The 19,741-nt window shown below is 39.3% G+C and overlaps 1 protein-coding gene and 1 long non-coding RNA gene across 2 annotated transcripts in view; one reads left to right on the top strand and one right to left on the bottom strand.

Annotated features, from left to right (window-relative positions):
- LOC138744047 (serine/threonine-protein kinase BRSK2) overlaps positions 1-19,741 on the top strand; it is a 783,696-nt gene that overhangs the window by 52,292 nt on the left and 711,663 nt on the right. The window lies entirely within an intron of this gene.
- LOC138751540 (uncharacterized) lies at positions 6,461-18,701 on the bottom strand. The gene is made up of 3 exons (XR_011350035.1): positions 18,450-18,701; positions 14,686-14,851; positions 6,461-6,658 (listed from the first exon to the last, which is right to left on the bottom strand). It is a non-coding gene; the product is annotated as an uncharacterized lncRNA (long non-coding RNA).

The raw sequence follows: 19,741 nt of genomic DNA, 5'->3' as shown, positions 1-19,741 counted from the left end.
TCGCCTTCCCAAGATCGTGTTATATGGCGAGCTCTCCACTGGCCACCGTGACAGAGGTGCACCAAAGAAAAGGTACAAGGACTGCCTAAAGAAATCTCTTGGTGCCTGCCACATTGACCACCGCCAGTGGGCTGATAACGCCTCAAACCGTGCATCTTGGCGCCTCACAGTTTGGCGGGCAGCAACCTCCTTTGAAGAAGACCGCAGAGCCCACCTCACTGACAAAAGGCAAAGGAGGAAAAACCCAACACCCAACCCCAACCAACCAATTTTCCGCTGCAACCGTGTCTGCCTGTCCCGCATCGGACTTGTCAGCCACAAACGAGCCTGCAGCTGACGTGGACTTTTTACCCCCTCCATAAATCTTTGTCCGCGAAGCCAAGCCAAAGATTGTATTTGCTTCCACTATTACTCCAGGCAGTCTTTTCCAGGTCTCTTTGTGTAAAATATTTGCTCTGCACATCTCCCTTAATTCTCCACCCTCTAACCTTAAACATACGTCCTTTAGCGAGTGACATCCCAACCCTAACCCTGGCTGTCCACCCTATCGATGTGTCTCACTTCTTTAACCTTCTTGGGTCCCCTGTCAACTTCAGCTCCAGAGAAAACAAACAAGTTTGTCCAATATCTTACCATAAATTGTATCCTGTAAACAACATCTTGTTAAACCTTTCCTGTTGAAATGGAATGTAGTCTGGAGCAGACTGAACCCCTCATACTGGACAGCTTTTAGTCTGACTGCAATTTTCACAAGGCCTTCTCCATGCCCCACTCGATCAGATGCTGATATTAAAGCAGTTACTGTAACCTTGCCGTCAGAATTGAGCTATTCATTTCTTTTTGTTTGCATTTGAACTCTGGGTGTAGTGAGGTTTGGAGCCACGTTATCCTGAAGAAGCCAAAGGTATTATAGGTGAGCAAGTTATCAGAGCCTGCCTCCTTCTAAGCTGCCTGGAGGAGTAGTGGAAGCAGATACAATAGTAACTTTTAAAAGGCTTCCAGATAACACATGAATGTGAATATTTATGCAGTCGATTGGAGAGAAGTATGGAAGAAACCAACTGAATTTTACTGCTTCACAGGAATGGGCCCCGTAAACTTTGAGAATCGTTCACTCAGACCTCTATAAATTCCATCATTGTTTGGAAATTCTGTGTTAAACCCCCACTTCCTTGGGTTTTTGCTGATATCATGGCTACACTTTCCTCACCATTCCCTTGTGATGATCTTGGAGACTTTTGAGCTTCTTCAGTTTTATTTTTCTGGGTCTTATTCTTCTTACCCATCAATCTTTTATTTTTAACTCGATTGGTTTTTTTTTATTTTGATACTTTAAATTGCTCTTTTATTCAATCTTCAAAGAGAGGTCTTCCAACCCCCCACATCTGTCTCGGTCCTCAGTATGGCCAGGTCCCTACCGCCTCCACTCCTTTAAGGTTAATGGCAGGGGTGAGTATGTGGGAGGGTGATGGGTGATGAAGCTGCTCCTTGCTGACAGTCTTATAGGAAGATGATTGTAGTTACTGAACATCAACTTTCTTGTACTGACATTCAAGAAAAGACCAATAAGCCCTGTGGAATTTTTCTGCTTTTTGTGGATGAAGGCATGGGCAACCTTCCACCTTGTCAGCTTCATGCTGGTACAGCATTTGGGACAACATGGCCAGAGGCAAGGCTGGTTCATGAACACATGCAGCACTACAGCTGGGATGCTGTCAAGATGTTTAAGCTTTGATATCCCAGAGTGAATGAAATTAGCTGAAACTCCATTTCTGCGATGCTTGGGATGTCAGGGGAAAGTATCCACTTGGCATTTCCAGCTGTAGATGTTTGCAAATACCTGGGTCTTAACATTTGCTCTTCTGCCAAACTCTGCCATCAGGAGAATTTTCATGGTGTCACCTTCTAATTGTCCATCACCTTTTGTGCCTCGATTTGGCAATTCTGCAGCTTTTTAATCTGATCTAATGTTGCTTGATTGCTCAGTGATGTTTGCTTGCGCTGTTTAACAAGCCTGTTATCCGATATTGTAATTTTTCCAGTTTGGCATCTTGCTTACAGATTTACCTGATACCTGCTGCTGGCATGTTTGTTAATTCTCATTGAAAAGAAAGGCAAGCTAGCATTTAGAATGGTGCCTTTTGGCACCTGGTATTTCCTAGAATAGTTTGGCCAGTGAAGTACATTCTGAAATTTAGTTTTTGTTTCAGAAACTTTTAACACTGAAGTGTATCTAATCACAGTCCAATAATTAAGTCTTTTGTGATGTTGATTAAAGGGTAAATACTAGCCAACCTTTGGGATAACCCGTATGCTCTACAAGGTAATGCCATATCATTTTTCTAAGTCCACCCAAGGATGGGAGTTCTCAATTTAATGTTTAGTCCAAATGATGCCACTTCCCACAGTGCAGCCTTCCTTCAGTATTACACTGTGGTATTAACTTGGATTTCTCTGTGCAAGTCTCTGGAAATGGACGACCCTCAGCCCCCTGACTTGGTGAGAACAGTGCCAGCATCCTAGATGTGGATAGTATTGAGCCAGAGTTGATGACAGTGGTGCATTGAGGGATATCTACTGTCTTCACAACTTTGGGACCCAATATAGTTATTGTCACACGCCATCCTTCAAATTAAGGTTTTTTTCATAGCAATATATTTGCCGTCTGGAATTTTTTCCCTGTCATTTTCTCTTGACTCATTTCATGCGCCATCTGTTCACTTTTCTCTTATTTCCTCCGATTTATGCACCCGAGTAGGATCTCATTGCATTTCACAGCCACAATTTAGCAGATTCTCCCATACTACCTGGTATTAATCACTAACATTTATTAATTGTTCATTCCTCAAAGAGACTGAATCTTGTGGATTTCCTTTTATAATTTCTACCATCATGTTAAATGATTGTGCACTAAGCTGGCTTTAGTTCCTGCATTCTGTTTCTTGAGTTTTGAAGATTTTCAGATTGTGACACCCTATAGGTTTTAACCTTGCGATAGGGTAGCAGGATTGCTCACGATTTGTTCTTTTTAATAACAATAATTATTTTTTGGTCAAAGACATTGTATATTGTACATTTGCAGCAAAATACTTACCTCCGCTGCCTAACAGATACTTGAAGGACATTCAATAAATAGCAAGCTAATTGCATTAAATTAAGAGACAATCTTTGGCTTGGCTTCGCGGACGAAGATTTATGGAGGGGGTAAAAGTCCACGTCAGCTGCAGGCTCGTTTGTGGCTGACAAGTCCGATGCGGGACAGGCAGACACGGTTGCAGCGGCTGCAGGGGAAAAATGGTTGGTTGGGGTTGGGTGTTGGGTTTAAGAGACAATAAATAGATGATAAATAGTCACAATAATCAAAGTGTGGGGGAAAAAAAGTGACTTACATTCATGCACACAGCCCTTCTGTGCTGTTCGATCAGTCCATGATTTGTGTAACCAAGGGAGTTTCAAGAGTCTGATAGATGTTTTGAGCCTAAAGATGCTGGTTTTCAGGCTTTTATACATTTTCAACCCAAAGGTACCAGTGGGAAGAAATTGTGATCCCTTATGAGTTGAAAACTTCACCCTTGGCCTCCTATGCTCCTGAGATAAAAGTTCCTGTCTTTCCTTATAATGCACCCTATCACTGCCAGTAGCATTCTTGTGAACCTTTTCCCCCTTTTCAGTTTAATAGGCGATTGACCAAAACTGTGCACAATACTCCAAATGAAGTCTCCCCGATATCTTGTACTTTTATAAAATGTAATTTCTGCTCCTGTACTCAGTGCCCTGACCAATGAAGGCAAACCTGTCAAACACCTTCTTAACCACCTGTCACAACTTTTATGACACTATGCACATGTACCCACAAGTCTCTTTGTTCTCTCCCGGGTCCCACTGTTCACTGTACAAACTCTTCCCTGGTTTAACCTACCAAATTGCCACATCTCGTACTTGTCAGAGTTAAATTCCATTTTCCATTCCTTGACCCACTTTCCAAGTTCATCTAGATCCCATTGTAAGGTTGTAACCTTCTTCTCTGTCCACTGTACCATCAATTTTGGCTCTATTTGCAAACTTACTAACCACATTGAAATTCATAGTTTAATATAGATGGCAAACAACAGTAGACACTGCACCGTTCCTTGCGGTGAACCATTGGCCACAGGTGTCCAATCTGAGTAACAATCCTCCACTACCATCCTCGATTTCCTATCATGACCAATTCTGTAAGCAGTTGGCCAGCTCGTATTGGATCCCAAGCGACCTGATGTCCTAAACAGCTTACCCTGTGAGACGTGGTCAATGATCTTGCTATAAGTCCATGTACATAACATCTACTACCCTGTCATCACCAATATTTTTGATCACTTCAAATACAAGCTGACTATCTCTAATAAATCCTGTCTTTCCAAATTCGGGTAGATCCTGATCATAGAATCCTGTCCAATAACTTGTCTACAATTGACGTGAAATTCACGAACCTGCAGTTTCTCTATCACTCATCTGTAGTTCCATAAAGAGATCAGTTTTAAAAAAAAAAATAATAATCAGCTCTGGTATTAGGGTACCTGGGAAATTATTGTATGTTGGACAAGAGTGGTACAAAAGTCAGAACCAAGAGATGATGAGGGTTTTAAAAAATTGCAGCTTTGCACTTCTAAAGATATGGTAACGTAAGGCTCACTTTCGAGCAGGTGTTATTGACCACATTCTTTGTTGGTTCTGACCTTTTAGTCACTCTTGTGAACTACAGTAATTTCTCTCGTACCTGACTACAGGAGCAGGTATTTTCAGGATCATTAATTAGTTTTACAGCAACATAAAATATTACAGTAATTAGTTTATCAGGCATAGTGGGTATGCCACATCAAATTTTCTGGCAAAAAACACAAGGAAGTCTTGATAAGACATTGTTCATGACAAGTTGAAAGGGTGAAATTCTGATATACTGATAATCCGAGGGATAATTGTGGATACAAGCAGTACAGTAGGCAGTTCTAGTCACCTAATGACAAATAATGAAGTGGTGTCACAGTGGAATTTTGGTCACCTAACTACTGGAAAGATATCAATAAGAGTGCAGAGAAGATTTACTCAGATGTTGCCCGGACTTCAGGAACTGAGTTACAGGGAAAGGTTAAACAGGTTTGGACTTTATTCCCTGTAGCATGCAAGAATGAGAGGAGATTTGATAGAGGTATTTAAAATTATAAGGGGTTTTGACAGAGTAAACCGAGATAGGCTTTTTCCACTGAGGGTAGGTGAAATGCAAAACAGAGGTCATGGCTTAAGGGTGAAACGGGAAAGGTTTTGGGGGAAGTTCTTCACTCAGAGAGTGGTGGGACTTCTTCACACAGAGTGGTGGGAGTGTGGACTGAGCTGCCAGCCGAAGTGGTGAATGCAGGCTCAATTTTAACATTTAAGAAGAATTTGGATAAGTACATGGATAGGAGGGGTATAGAGGGCAGTAGTCTGTGTGCATGTCAGTGGGATTAGGAAGAATAATGGTTCAGCACAGGCTAGAAGGGCCAAAGGGCCTTTTTCTGTGCTTTAATGTTCTTTGTTCCATGTTATTACCCCTGAGAGGTGCAGATGCAAGCAATTAAAAATTCTGGATATCAGCAGTTTGTAATGAGAAAATGCTAATTTAGTTAATGTTGTATATCATGGAAAAAATTAATTTTGTTTTTGGTAATTCAATCAAAACTATAAAGAATGAGGAAAATTGATCAGGCAAATTATTTTTGTGAGAGTATGTTCACGTAGTGGGTTAATGAACACTTGTAAATGTGATATGGGAATAAAAAGTCAGGCAGAAATTTTCATCCAAAGGAACTAAATCGTGCAGGAAGTCATGAAGGAGGACCATTGAAGCAGACTGAATAAGCGGATTCAAAAGGCAATTAGATGTGTTTATGGTGGGAGCAGGATTGGGGGATAAATATTGTGAACAATTACTTCAAGTATTCATCAGGGAGGAAGGGAATGATTTGCTCTCCCCTCAAAAACAACAAGGGAAAATTCGTACTTCAATATTAATCCGAGACCAGCTAAAAGGGCTTAACATAAATAAATCCCAGCAGATGGTATTTGAGAGAGCAGAGATATTTGTGAGATGCTGAGGATACTGGGGAGGCACCATTAAATTAAAAGTAGGTTAACATGCACAAAGGTTATGAAGCAGACACAAATCTTTTTGCCTTTGATTCCTTTGTGATGAAGGCAAAAAAAAAGGCTGATGTTATTTAAGTGACACGTGTAAATTAGCAGAGTGGCATTTTTTTTACTGAACAATGACATTAACGTTTTCTAATCTTTTGAGAGAAATGTTGGATCTTCCAGATTCTTCCAAGAAAATTCCAAAATTGACTGACAATCTTCAACTGCCTGTGCATTTTATTTAAATGAATTTAGTTCTTACAATGAAGATCTCTCATTTTAATTGTTAAAAAAATTCTTGTTGTATGCTGACTGCAATTTCAAAAGCTTGTCAAAAAATGAAAAGAACAATGGGTTGTGAGCGCAAGTATCTCTGCATTGCTATTTCTTTTGAGCAGAGGATTATTTTTGTACGATTCTGTCCCAGTAAATTTTTTTTCGTGGAATTTTCTTTTTCAGAATGTAGACTCAGTTGATATGGAAACAAATCAATTTTCTCTTGGAACACTTGCTGTGGAATAGAAAACATGCATTAAATCTTAAGACTCCTTCAGATTAAGTATCAGAAAATCTTGATATAAATGAATTAATCTTGATTGGTAATGTCTACTTTATTTTCTTAACTAAAAACTTTTGTGTTCCTCAGCCTTCAGCTTGTTCGATTGGCAGTGCAGTCAAATTCTAAGAAAATTGATTTTATCAAATTTTTATCAATAGGAACTGTGCATAATATTTCATAAATAGTTTGGCATGTCACAAATATTCCATTGTTTCTCCTTGGTATGTGGCCCTTATTGCAAATGGTGCACCAGCCTCAGCTAGTATTGGTAATACTGTTTATTCACTTTAAAAATATATGATTATTCCTTGATGTTTACCTGCTTCAAAGACTAAGGTATGATTGTGTCTTTCCACCAGAGTATCTTCTGGAGCAAAATCTCTTTGGTCCTCTCTCCACAGCTGTTGCCTGACCTTACATATGGCCAGTATTTCTTGTGCATTTATTCTTCTGACTCCTCTCTTAACACTTACATTTTAAGCTGTGGAGATGGAGTTTTGGGCACATAAAGAGCCATAATTATACCTTGATACCTCCAGGACAGTGATCTTCATAGGATGGATGTGGAGAGGACGGTTCCTCTTGTGGGGGAATCTAAACTTGTGGGTTCCTGTTTAAAAGATGAGGCAAAAAAATTCCTGAGAAGGTGATAACTATTTTGAACTTTTTCCGAAGGTCATAAAATGTTACCACATTTTGATGGTGTTGTTGAGTTGAAGTTGCAGCCATGACCTTATTAAATGACAGTCGTCAAAATGCTGAGGATATCCTCCTGCACCTAATTTGTATGTACATGTTGAAGTTTTTGGTTGTGCAGTAGAAACTGAGCATTTGGGCATTCTCAAGTTCAAATTTATTGTGTGAGAAAATCAAAAAGAATTGAAATGGAATTCAAATCACAAATCGACTTCGAGTTGAAGCAACAAAAGCAGACAGGTTTTGAGAAAACCATGGTCTGGAGAAGACAGGTCTTGTTTGACAGACAAAACCCAGAGCAGTAACTGACAGGACTTATCTGGAAACATTAAAGTGAGGGGTTAACTGAAAGTGACTTGAGTAAATTATTTTAATGCGTAATATAATGAGGGTCAGCACAACATAATGGGCCAAAGGGCCTGTTCTGTGCTGTAATGTTTTATGTTGTAAAATATGTTCAAAATCAAACATTATCTCCTTGAATTTTTTTCAGATACCAGCCTATGCAGTTTCAGCTTAAGACAGTTATTTCCTTATTTAATACTTGTGCATGTGTAAACATACTTGCGTGAGATGTTAGTTAATGGAATTGGTTAATGCTGTTAATAGAGTTTACTTTTCTCTCCAAGATAGAGGATGGTGGATCTGTAGAATTTGATGCCATGGACAGCTGTGGATCCAAGTCACTGGCTATATTTAAAGGAAAGGTTGATAGATTCTTGGGGAGAAGGCAGGAGAAAAGGGTTGAGGGAGAAAAATAATTTGAATGATGGAGCAGGCTCTATGGACCATATTGCTGAATACAGCTCCTCCATCTTGTATTCTTAGATGATCATTGCTAAATGTTTTGCTTTCTCATGTGATATGCTCCCACAATAAATGTGCACTGTCTGAAATGTCTTCCATCTGAGGATCCCAATACAAATTTATCTGGTCATAAATGCCAAATAAACTAAACTTTAAACCCTGGTTTATGTAAATATTCACAAGAAATTCAATCATTGAGATGCAATATAACCCCCATCTTTGGTTTCTGTGGGGGATATATTGCACAAGGAATTTCATAATAGAAGTGTATTTTATAATAGAACTGAGATTATTGACCTATGTTTCAGCAAGCTGATCAGTATGCTATTTTATTCTTGTTTAACTTATTTATTCAATTATTCCATCAATTATTAACTTGCTGAGCTCTGGCTTGCAGTTTGAAGGAATTTAAAAAAAATTATGTTGAAAGAACTGAGGAATGTGTATCTATTGAACAAGCATAACATTCTGCACCAAAATACTGGAAAGTAATGGGAAAACATCACCTCAAAATATGACATCTTGGTAGAGTTTTAGTTCATCGGGCCTCTTCCCTCCTCACCTTTGTCGTGCATTTTGTAGGTGCCGCTTTATTTGCAAAAGGTTCATTCTATCAACGGTAAAGTGGCAAGGACTCCATGGAAAAGTTGCCGTGGGATTATAGTTTGGGGTTTGGGGGGGTGGTTTAAAATTACCTGATTTCAAAAAATATTACTAGGCAGCCCAGGCAAAGTTTATCACCTCTCTTTTTGTGTGTGGGGTGGCATTCCCCCTCATGGCACAAATTGGACTACATGCAGTAGGTGGAAAGATAACAGAATTCATATATAAATGGGATGTTAGTTATGTATCTTTATCTATGTTATATAAAATATACTGTTTGACCTGCTGAGTTTGTCTAGCATCGTGTTTTTTGTTTGCATCATACTAAGTTTCTGCTTTTGAAAAAGAAACCTGAAGTGCAAGAGATGTAGATGGTAGAGAGGCAGGGGTATGATAACCAGTTATCTGTAATTTCCCAGAATAATACATCGTGTTATGGAATTCAGTTCCCAACGGTACCATTGTAATAAGATTGTCGACTGTTATTTTTTCCCCCTGATGTGCATAAACATTGTGAAACAAACCCATGCCCAGCAATGCCAGAGGGAATCTGCGAAGAGAAGGAGGCATTGAAATGAAACAAACTTTTAATGTCGGCACATTTAACTGATGTGTTTGTCGTACTCATTCATTTGTCAAGCTTTTATCTCCTATATAGATAATGTATATGCTATGGATAGCATGGGGGTGGGAGGGGTAAAATTGATTGCAGTTGCATTCAAGCTGCCTTGGAACCTCACTGTTGATAGCATATTTGTACATATTTTCCTGCTGGCACATGATATTTTCAAAACGAAGACAGTTGTTGTTTCAGAAACATCAAATTTAGATGAAAGCACAAATTAATTATTTATATAAAGTGCCATCTTGTTATTTCCCAGATTACCAGCAGTAACAACATCTGAGTACACCTCAGTGGTGAATGCGGCAGAGAAAGCTTACAAAAATTGTGTCTGAGAGATTTAACCAAGTGTCTTGTGAGGAAGAGAAACGAGTATCTGTAAGATATTTGACTTTGTAATCCGGAGTCTTTTTCAGAATAGGTGTTTTAAAGTGATCTAGGATAACAAGAAACTGCTGGACACAGAATTCAGCGCTGAGCCGAGTGCTGAACTCAAATCAAATTTTATTATAACGGTACAGTGTCCTCCCAGCAGGCTTCCCTTTACACTTGTCATCTCCCGAGGAGTTAGCAGATGCTTTAGTAAGGCGCACAAATTGGATTCTTCTGAGCTGACTCTTGGGTATTCCTTTAAATTCAGTTGCTTGAATGATATCACACACCAAAAGCAGGAAAGATAGCAACGCATAAAACAAAATACTCAAGACATGGGCAAAGTTTGATTTTAAAGCCTTTTGATAAGGTATCTCGGCATCAAAATTAAGGTTCACGCAGTTTAAAAAAATATTGTAAGATAGAAAATTGTCTATGAAACAGAAAGCACTGAGAGCCTCCTTTAAATTGGAGGGAAGTCGGCTCTAAGTGCCCTGCCAACATATTCGTGATTTGATTTGGTTTCTATATTTGCAGATGTCACAAAACTTAGAAGCTGAGTGAACAATCGGGAGGATAGAAATAGATGAGAGACCATGGTCTGGCTGGTGGAATGCAGATGAAATTTAATGCTGAGAAATTTGAAGCATTACATTTAGAGAGGTGAAAGGTTAGAATTTTAAGAGTCTCAGAGCCAAGAAATCTGAAATGTATTTCACTGAAAGTTGCAGGGCAGGTTAATAAAGTGATTGGAAATAGCATGCAGGATCCCAAGTTTCTATGCAGAGGAATAATGCACAAGAGCAAAGCAATTATGGCAAACCTTGATAAAACACCGATTCAGCTTCATCTGCAGTATTTTGGGTGCATATTTAGCTGTAAGACCTATGGAGCAATAAGATTTCAAGGAGAGGGGGTTGGAGAAGGAATGCACTGGCATGATTCTGGAAATGAGGGTCTTTGAAAAGGTGGATAGGTGGAGAGACTGGAGTTGGTAACGGAGCAAAGGAGGTGTCCAAGGAGATCTGAAGGAGGTACTTGAAAACATGAAAGGTATTGATAAACTGGAGAGAAAATAGTCCAACTGGGGAGAGGATTAGGAACCAGGAAAGAGATTGGGGTTAAAAAAAAATCACAAGTAGGACGAGGAACTTGCTTTTTAAGCTTTGAGTGTTTCAGGTTTGGAAATAATGGTTAAGTAATGATGTGTACATCAGGATGCTCTTTATCAACCACAGTTCGGCATTTAGCACTATCATCCCCTCAAAACTGATCAGTAAATTAACTCCCCACCCCGTAATTGGATCATGGATTTCCTTACTTCCAGACTACAATCAGTGAAGATTGGTACAAACATTTCTTCCACAATCTCCATCAGTAGTGGAGCACCACAGGGTTGTGTTCTTAGCCTCCAGCTCTACTCACTTTACACCTACAACTGTGTAGCTTGGTATGACAATAACACCATCTACAAATTTGTCAACAATACTACAGGAGTGGGTTGTACAAAGGATGGGGATGAGACAGCATGCAGGATGGACATTGAAAACTTGGCTGAATGGTGCACCAATAATAACCTTGCACTCAGTGTCACCAAAACTAAGGAGCTGATTGTTGACTTCAGGAAGGGAAAGCCAAAGGTCTACAATCCAGTGATCATTGGGGGATCAGAGGTGGAGAGGGTGAGCAAATTTAGGTTCTTGGGAGTCACTATCTTGGAGGATTTTTCCTGGACCCAACACAACAATGGAGAAAGCATGTCAGTGCCTCTACTTCCTCAGGAGTTGCGAAGGTTTAGCATGACATCAGAAACGCTGGCAAATTTCTACAGTTGTGTGATAGAAAGTGTGCTGACTGGCTACATCACGGTCTGGTATGGGAACACCCACACCCTTGATTGTAAAGCCCTCCAAAAAGTAGTGGACATTACAAGCAAAACCCTCCCCACTATTGAACAAGGAACGCTGCCGTCGGAGAGCAGCAGCAATCATCAAAGACCCACACCATCCAGCATATGCTCTGTTCTCGCTGCTGCCATTAGGAAAGAGGTATAGGTGAAAGAAAAGCTTGCACTACCAGGTACAGAAACAGCTGCTACCCCTCCACCATCACTCCTCAACAACAAACTCAATCAGGGACTCATTTACGGACTCTTACTTGTGCACTTTATTTATTTTCTTTGTTCTCCCTGTATTGCACAGTTAGCTTGTTTGCATTCGTTATCTGTTTACAGTTCTTTTGATTAGTTACATGTTCACACTGTGTGCAGTTAATTTTTGGACTACCAATTAGTGGTAATTCTGCTGTGCCCACAAGAAAAAAGAATTAATTTTTATTTATATTTAAAGAAAAGGAATCTCAGAGTTGTATGATGTCATGTATGCACTCTGGCAATAAATCTGCAATCTGAGGTAATGGGGAACTTTGATTTAATTGTGAATGGAGCTGGATGAGTATCTGAAAGAAAAGAATGCTCAGAGTTGTGTGGAGAGTCAAGGAGTGTGGGACCACCTGAATTATTTGGGCATAGACCTTGATAGAATTGAAAGACAGAACACGTGTAACTATTTTGTGATTCTGAGAGGTAAAAACAAAATACTGGATATTTTTATTGGGGCAGGTGGCATCTGTTAACAGAGTTGACATTCGCGAAAAAAGTTTTCACCAAAGCCCTCGTGATGAACTCTTTTTTTTCTATCCTGTCCTATCATTTGTAAACTTGGTGGAATTAAAATGTGTTCAGATTTTCAGGGTCCTGGTGGCTACAATGAAAATTAACAATTAGACAGTGGTTGCTATTTAAAATGATTTATAATACTGGCAAGTATTTAGAGGGTACTTGAATTTAACATTTTAAAAATATTTTAAAATTATAATTGGGTTTTTATAAAAATGTTGTAAATACTCGAGCCCTCAAAAGGTAAAGGACAAATTAACCCTCATTCTGAAGTATGACAAAAGTGTAACTGATTTATTTTTTTGTTGTTGTTTGTGAATGCATGTGAAATGTATTTGGTAAATTCCCATTGTCTTCTTTAGTACTATATGTCAAACATTTTCTGCTCTAGTTTGGCATTATTTGTTTACCTTTGGCTTAAAAGACTTGGATAAGCCTGTAACTGCCCTATCTATTTCCATTTCATGTTAATTTCCACTCTTCATCAGCTAGTGATAATCTTTTTTAAAATATTTTAAAAATTTTTCACACTGTGAACTATATCAACCAAAATATATACAAACGTTTCTCATTAAATATACACAGTGGCATTTTCTCCCTTCCCCCCCCCCCTACCCTCCCTCCCCCCTTCCCAACCCCTCCAAAACCAATAAACATTCAACATATACAATACAATAAAGCCATTAAACAATGTCATCACACAATGAAAAATAAACAAGAATAATGTATCATACACTTTTACACACTGAATCAAGTCGTTTTGTCTTCTTATCAAGGGGGTGGAGGTCCAAGGCAAGCCCTCTCTGTTATGTTCCATGTATGGTTCCCAAATTTGTTCAAATAATGTGACTTTATTTTTTAAATTATATGTTATTTTTTTCCAATGAAATACATTTATTCATTTCCATGTACCATTGCTGTATTCTCAGGCTCTCTTCCATTTTCCAAGTTGACATTATACATTTTTTTGCCTCTGCTAAGGCTAGCTAGTGATAATCTTGAAGGTGCAATTGTACTTTGATGTTCATTATACAGGGAATTGCATACAGAATTACAAGCAGGTCGAGAGAATCATGGTCTATTGCTTATGCAATTGCCCCCAAGAAGAATTGAATCCTTTGGAAATGGGCTGGGCTTGGTAAAGAATTACTAATGAAAGAAAAGGAATTGTTTCAAGCAGATCTCAAAGATTGCATGAGAGAATTCAGATTTAGAAAGTATCCAATTACTGCATGTAACAGATGGAATACCTTTATTTATACATGAGAAAGTTAGATGATGTTACATGCAAATTGCACAATTTTATTGGAAATTTGAATCAGTTAGCCTCAGTATCCTGCATAATATTTACAACCTGGATCATTAGATCCAGAGAGTCACAAAGATAATTGCATGGAAGAATATGTTTCAGCCCATTTAGACAAGATCCATGCTAGAGTAATTGAGCCCAATCCATGATTGCATCTCCCTATTGTACTCAATTTTTTCTCTCATTTTAACAAAATGGTCTTTCTCTATCCACTCTTCTTAATCTTTATGATGCTAAATAGCTTTATTTGATCCCTTCTCTGCTTGGATCAGGGGAAATTGATTAAGCGCACCTTTCCCCTACTTCATCCACCAAGTTAAAGTACTTAATTCGCAGATTGGTTCTAATGAGCCTCTTCAGTGCGCTCATGCTAGGTTAGGTTGATGACACATGTAAATTGGAGAATAACACCACGTAGTCCTTCTCCACCCAGACAGCATCAATATAGACCTCCAATTTCCAGTAACCCGCTTCCCCTGTTCTCTCGCTTTCCGTCATCCTTCTGACTCCTTCATCTCGCTCAACTGTCTCTACCCTTTCTATCTCCTCTCAGAGAGCATCTTTCCCAACTCTCTACCCCATTGTCCTATCACCTCTTTGCTTCTTGCTCTTCTTCCACCTATCACTCGGTAGGCTGTGCTTCTTCCTCTCCTACAACCCCATTTACTTAGTCTGACATCTGCCTGAATTTCAGCATACCCGAAGAAGAGTTCAGCACTGAAACATCAACTGCCTATTCCTTTCCATGGATGCTGAATCAGAAACTAAAATGAAATAAACTTTTGCAAACAACACCAGTTCAAAATCAGTTTTAATTAAACCACAGATTTCTTGTAAAAAAACATCTTTGAAATGTATGTGTTAGTGTTTGATAACCATTGAGTAAAACTTACAACAGTACAAGGAATTTCTTCATTTAAAGCAAAGGAAATGGATGTGTACCACGTATTCAACATGTCAGTGTGGTGGGATCCAACTTCAGTCCTTCTGTTATTCCTAATTCTAATTACGATAAAGTTGAGGGTTTTGAAACTGAATTCAGGCAGTTTTTTTTCCTCCCTAAAGTGTGTGGAGATGGGTAGAGATAGAGGGAGAAACCATTTAATGACTCTTTAATGATTTGCTCCTGTGCAGACTCAGATGCCTGCAGGAGAATATCATTACAGCATGACAAATTTACAGAGGCAGTTTTCAGAATGAAATGTTGACAGTCATTTATAATCGACATCTAAAAATACCACAGAATAAGTGACTTGAAAAAAGGGCCCAAATCACATTTTATTTCCTGGCTGTAGCTATTTCTTAGCCCGTAACTCCACTGCACCTCATCTCTATAATTGAGTTCAGCCTTGTGTGACTAAAGCAGATCTACTTTTTCATTAATAGAATGCTTGCATTAAGAGTGTAGAGCGAATAACTGCTTTTGTCACCAAGAAAATGCCCATTTGTGATTCCTCTCTCTGAAGAGGGAGCCAAATGAAGTCTAAACCTGCAAATCATCTATGTTCTATTGTGTCCTAATTTTTAATGTAAAAATAAACTACTCCCATGCAGGAAAGATTATGATTCTCTAATTATATGGAAATGATCGGATGACAAGGTATAACTCTGATTTCTTTAATACTTGTTTACTTGCAGATTTTAACTAATTCCATTCCTCTTTCTTGCAGAAGCCTATTAGTCATTTAATCTCCCCTACATTCCATCCCATCATAGTCTTCCAATTTGATATTTTCTCCCTTCACCTTTTCTCTATTTTAAAAATTTGAATGAATGAAGTCTATTGTCAAGTGCAGATGCAATGAAAATCTTACTTCTGCAGCTTCCCTGGTACAAAAAAAATGCAGCAAAAAAAAGATAAATATCAAAGGAAGAGGGAAAAAAATAAGAAACATTCACAGTTGGTAATTTGTGGTAGATTTCAGTTGTGCAAGAGGATACATGAAACATTAACCATGTTTCTTTCTCCACATAAACTGCTTGACAGTTGAGTATTTCTAGCCCTTTCTGTTGATGTAGAATATTTGAAGCATTTTGTTATTTGCAGTATTGCTGTCCTAAATCTGATTCCTACTCTCTAAACACTGTCATACCCGCACTCATTACCAGGTGGACTGCCAGGAAGCATTAAACCATGGAGTGATGGGCTATCCATTTTCTGAAATGAGTTAATCAATTAACAGTGCATATACAATGGACCGAAGGGTTGGACTCCATTGTCATAAATTTTTGATGAATTTTTCTATGAATAATACACAAGTTCTCATTGCCATTTTAATGGGTGCTGGTTCACAGATGTATTAAGTAAATTCCAAACTTGACATTATGTAATGATCTTCAAGTCCAATAACAAAATTACCAGGCTACAGTGAGTTATTAAAAAAAAACAATTTTATCCAAATCGCTGTTTGAATTTCCTTCAGATTTCTTTTCACCGATTTTCATCTTGAAAATGAGGTACTGCATATATTTAGCCAATGTATCAAACTGCCAATAAAACATGCTAGCCGTGTAATATCGTGAGCAGCAACTTGACTCAAATGCACAAATCAGTCTATTTTTAACCTAATACAACTAATTTTTAGTTTATTTGAGAGCTAATGATTCGAAAGGCATCCAGTTCATCCTCATTACCTGCACTCAAATTGGTTGATGAAGATGTAGATATTCTGAGGGCAAAGACCTTTGCCCTCAGACAGCTCCAAGAAAAGTGCAGAGAACAAAACAAAGGACTCTACATCACCTTTGTTGACCTCACCAAAGCCTTCGACACCGTGAGCAGGAAAGGGCTTTGGCAAATACTAGAGCGCATCGGATGTCCCCCAAAGTTCCTCAACATGATTATCCAACTGCACGAAAACCAACAAGGTCGGGTCAGATACAGCAATGAGCTCTCTGAACCCTTCTCCATTAACAATGGCGTGAAGCAAGGCTGTGTTCTGGCACCAACCCTCTTTTCAATCTTCTTCAGCATGATGCTGAACCAAGCCATGAAAGACCCCAACAATGAAGACGCTGTTTACATCCGGTACCGCACGGATGGCAGTCTCTTCAATCTGAGGCGCCTGCAAGCTCACACCAAGACACAAGAGAAACTTGTCCGTGAACTACTCTTTGCAGATGATGCCGCTTTAGTTGCCCATTCAGAGCCAGCTCTTCAGCGCTTGACGTCCTGCTTTGCGGAAACTGCCAAAATGTTTGGCCTGGAAGTCAGCCTGAAGAAAACTGAGGTCCTCCATCAGCCAGCTCCCCACCATGACTACCAGCCCCCCCACATCTCCATCGGGCACACAAAACTCAAAACGGTCAACCAGTTTACCTATCTCGGCTGCACCATTTCATCAGATGCAAGGATCGACAATGAGATAGACAACAGACTCGCCAAGGCAAATAGCGCCTTTGGAAGACTACACAAAAGAGTCTGGAAAAACAACCAACTGAAAAACCTCACAAAGATAAGCGTATACAGAGCCGTTGTCATACCCACACTCCTGTTCGGCTCCGAATCATGGGTCCTCTACCGGCACCACCTACGGCTCCTAGAACGCTTCCACCAGCGTTGTCTCCGCTCCATCCTCAACATCCATTGGAGCGCTCACACCCCTAACGTCGAGGTACTCGAGATGGCAGAGGTCGACAGCATCGAGTCCACGCTGCTGAAGATCCAGCTGCGCTGGATGGGTCACGTCTCCAGAATGGAGGACCATCGCCTTCCCAAGATCGTATTATATGGCGAGCTCTCCACTGGCCACCGTGACAGAGGTGCACCAAAGAAAAGGTACAAGGACTGCCTAAAGAAATCTCTTGGTGCCTGCCACATTGACCACCGCCAGTGGGCTGATAACGCCTCAAACCGTGCATCTTGGCGCCTCACAGTTTGGCGGGCAGCAGCCTCCTTTGAAGAAGACCGCAGAGCCCACCTCACTGACAAAAGGCAAAGGAGGAAAAACCCAACACCCAACCCCAACCAACCAATTTTCCCTTGCAACCGCTGCAATCGTGTCTGCCTGTCCCGCATCGGACTGGTCAGCCACAAACGAGCCTGCAGCTGACGTGGACTTTTTTACCCCCTCCATAAATCTTCGTCCGCGAAGCCAAGCCAAAGAAAAAAAAAAAGATATTCTGAACTTTTGGAACTGGTGTTTGCTCTTTGAATCTTACGATGTTCCTTGATGATGTAAGAATTTAGAACCTGTAAACTTCACAATCTTTTGAATTATTTAGAAGCCTTCATACTGAATCCAAAATATTTTAATTATCATTTGCTTTAGCTCTTGAGTTGGTTTCACAGATATATGTGAGGTTCAGTAAGAGTTCTCTTAATTTTTTTGGATTAAAAAAATAACTTGCTCATATCTACCACCTTACAGAGTATGAAATATTTTTGACACATTAACATGTTTTCATATTGTAATTAAAAATCTAGCATTTACTGTATAACAAAAAGGCGTCAGATCAAATTAATAGCTAAAAATTCTGCAAGCTATAAATTTGCTGGTGGTGCTACATTTGTTGGCAGAAGAACAGGAAATCATAATAAAGATCAGTAATCTGTTTGGTCTTGATATCAGCAAGACCAAGAATCCTATTGTGGACCTTTGGAAGACTGAGGGACACCTGTCTTCATTGAAGGGATGGCAGTGGAAAGGATTAGTACCTTCAAGCTCCTTGGAATCCACTCTTCAGAGCCAGCAAGTTGAGGCCACCAGGAAAAATGCACACCAACAGATCTAGTTTCGAAGAAGTGTAAGGAGATTTAGCATGCCGTCAAATATTCTATCGTACTTCTACAGATGGACTGTGGAAAGTATACTGACTGGTTGCATCATGGGCTGTTTTAGAAACTTGAGTGCTCAGGAATCCAGGAGATTACAGAATGTGGCATACCTAGCCAAGTTCACAAGTTGTACTGACCTCTCATCCATTGGATACATTCCTGTGAGGCGCTGCCTTGAGGGTAGCCAACATCATAAAAGATCCCCATTGTCCTGGTCACAATCTCTTGTTGCTGATCCCTGAAGTCCAACAGTTCCAGGATCAAGAATAGTTTTTAGCCAACAGCTATCGTGCTCTTCAATCTCCCTGCACTACCCTAACACTGGCCATAAAATACTCTAGGGCCACAAAAAGATCTGTCTGCCAACTGAAATGTCACTTTTTTGTCTTGTACTAACTATAAGGATGAATATTTATTTAAATAATTTTAATTATAATTTTCTCTGTTTTTGGGCTTGTGGTCATTTGAATTTTTACTATTGTAGTTGGTGTATCTTTTATGAACCTGCTTGAATGCAGCAAGTAAGAATTTTGGTGCATTGACACATTGTACATGTGTACAGTAAAATATCTGTTATCTGGGATTCAAGCAACTGGTTAAAAAAAAATTGTGGAAAATAAATGGTAAAAAATGCGGAAGTTTAAAATTGGCGTGACTCACCATTGTTCTCCATTCATGGAACACGCAGTCTCAAGCAACTGGAAAGCTCGCTTATCCGGTATCCATCAATCCCCATAGGTGCCAGATTCCAGGGGTTTTACTGTATATGACAATAAACTCATTTGATACTGAGATTAGAGAACTATAATAAAAAAGTTTCCCTTCTAATTTCTAGAAGCAAAGGTTAATGTGATATTAGGATTTAATAGCAAGCCAACATTTTACTTTAAAAAGACAGTTAAGTTCATTTTGTAGTCATTTCATTCATGAAGGGATATTGTAGTCATTATTTGGGTTCTAAACTCCAGTTGCATCTGCATTTATATTTTTATTTGATTAAGATCCAATGAAAATAATTACAATTATTCCCAACTATATCACCATTTGCTAACACAGTTCAAAATACTGACTAGCATCGAAATAGGGCCTAAATGAGAAAAGCTCATCGCAAGGTAAATAAAGTGAATATCAACAAAAAGCACCATGCTATCCAAAATACAGTACAGTACTGG

Source organism: Narcine bancroftii, chromosome 1 (assembly GCF_036971445.1).
Source record: "Narcine bancroftii isolate sNarBan1 chromosome 1, sNarBan1.hap1, whole genome shotgun sequence".
Taxonomy (NCBI): domain Eukaryota; kingdom Metazoa; phylum Chordata; class Chondrichthyes; order Torpediniformes; family Narcinidae; genus Narcine; species Narcine bancroftii.
This window is presented reverse-complemented; position numbering and strand designations above follow the sequence as displayed.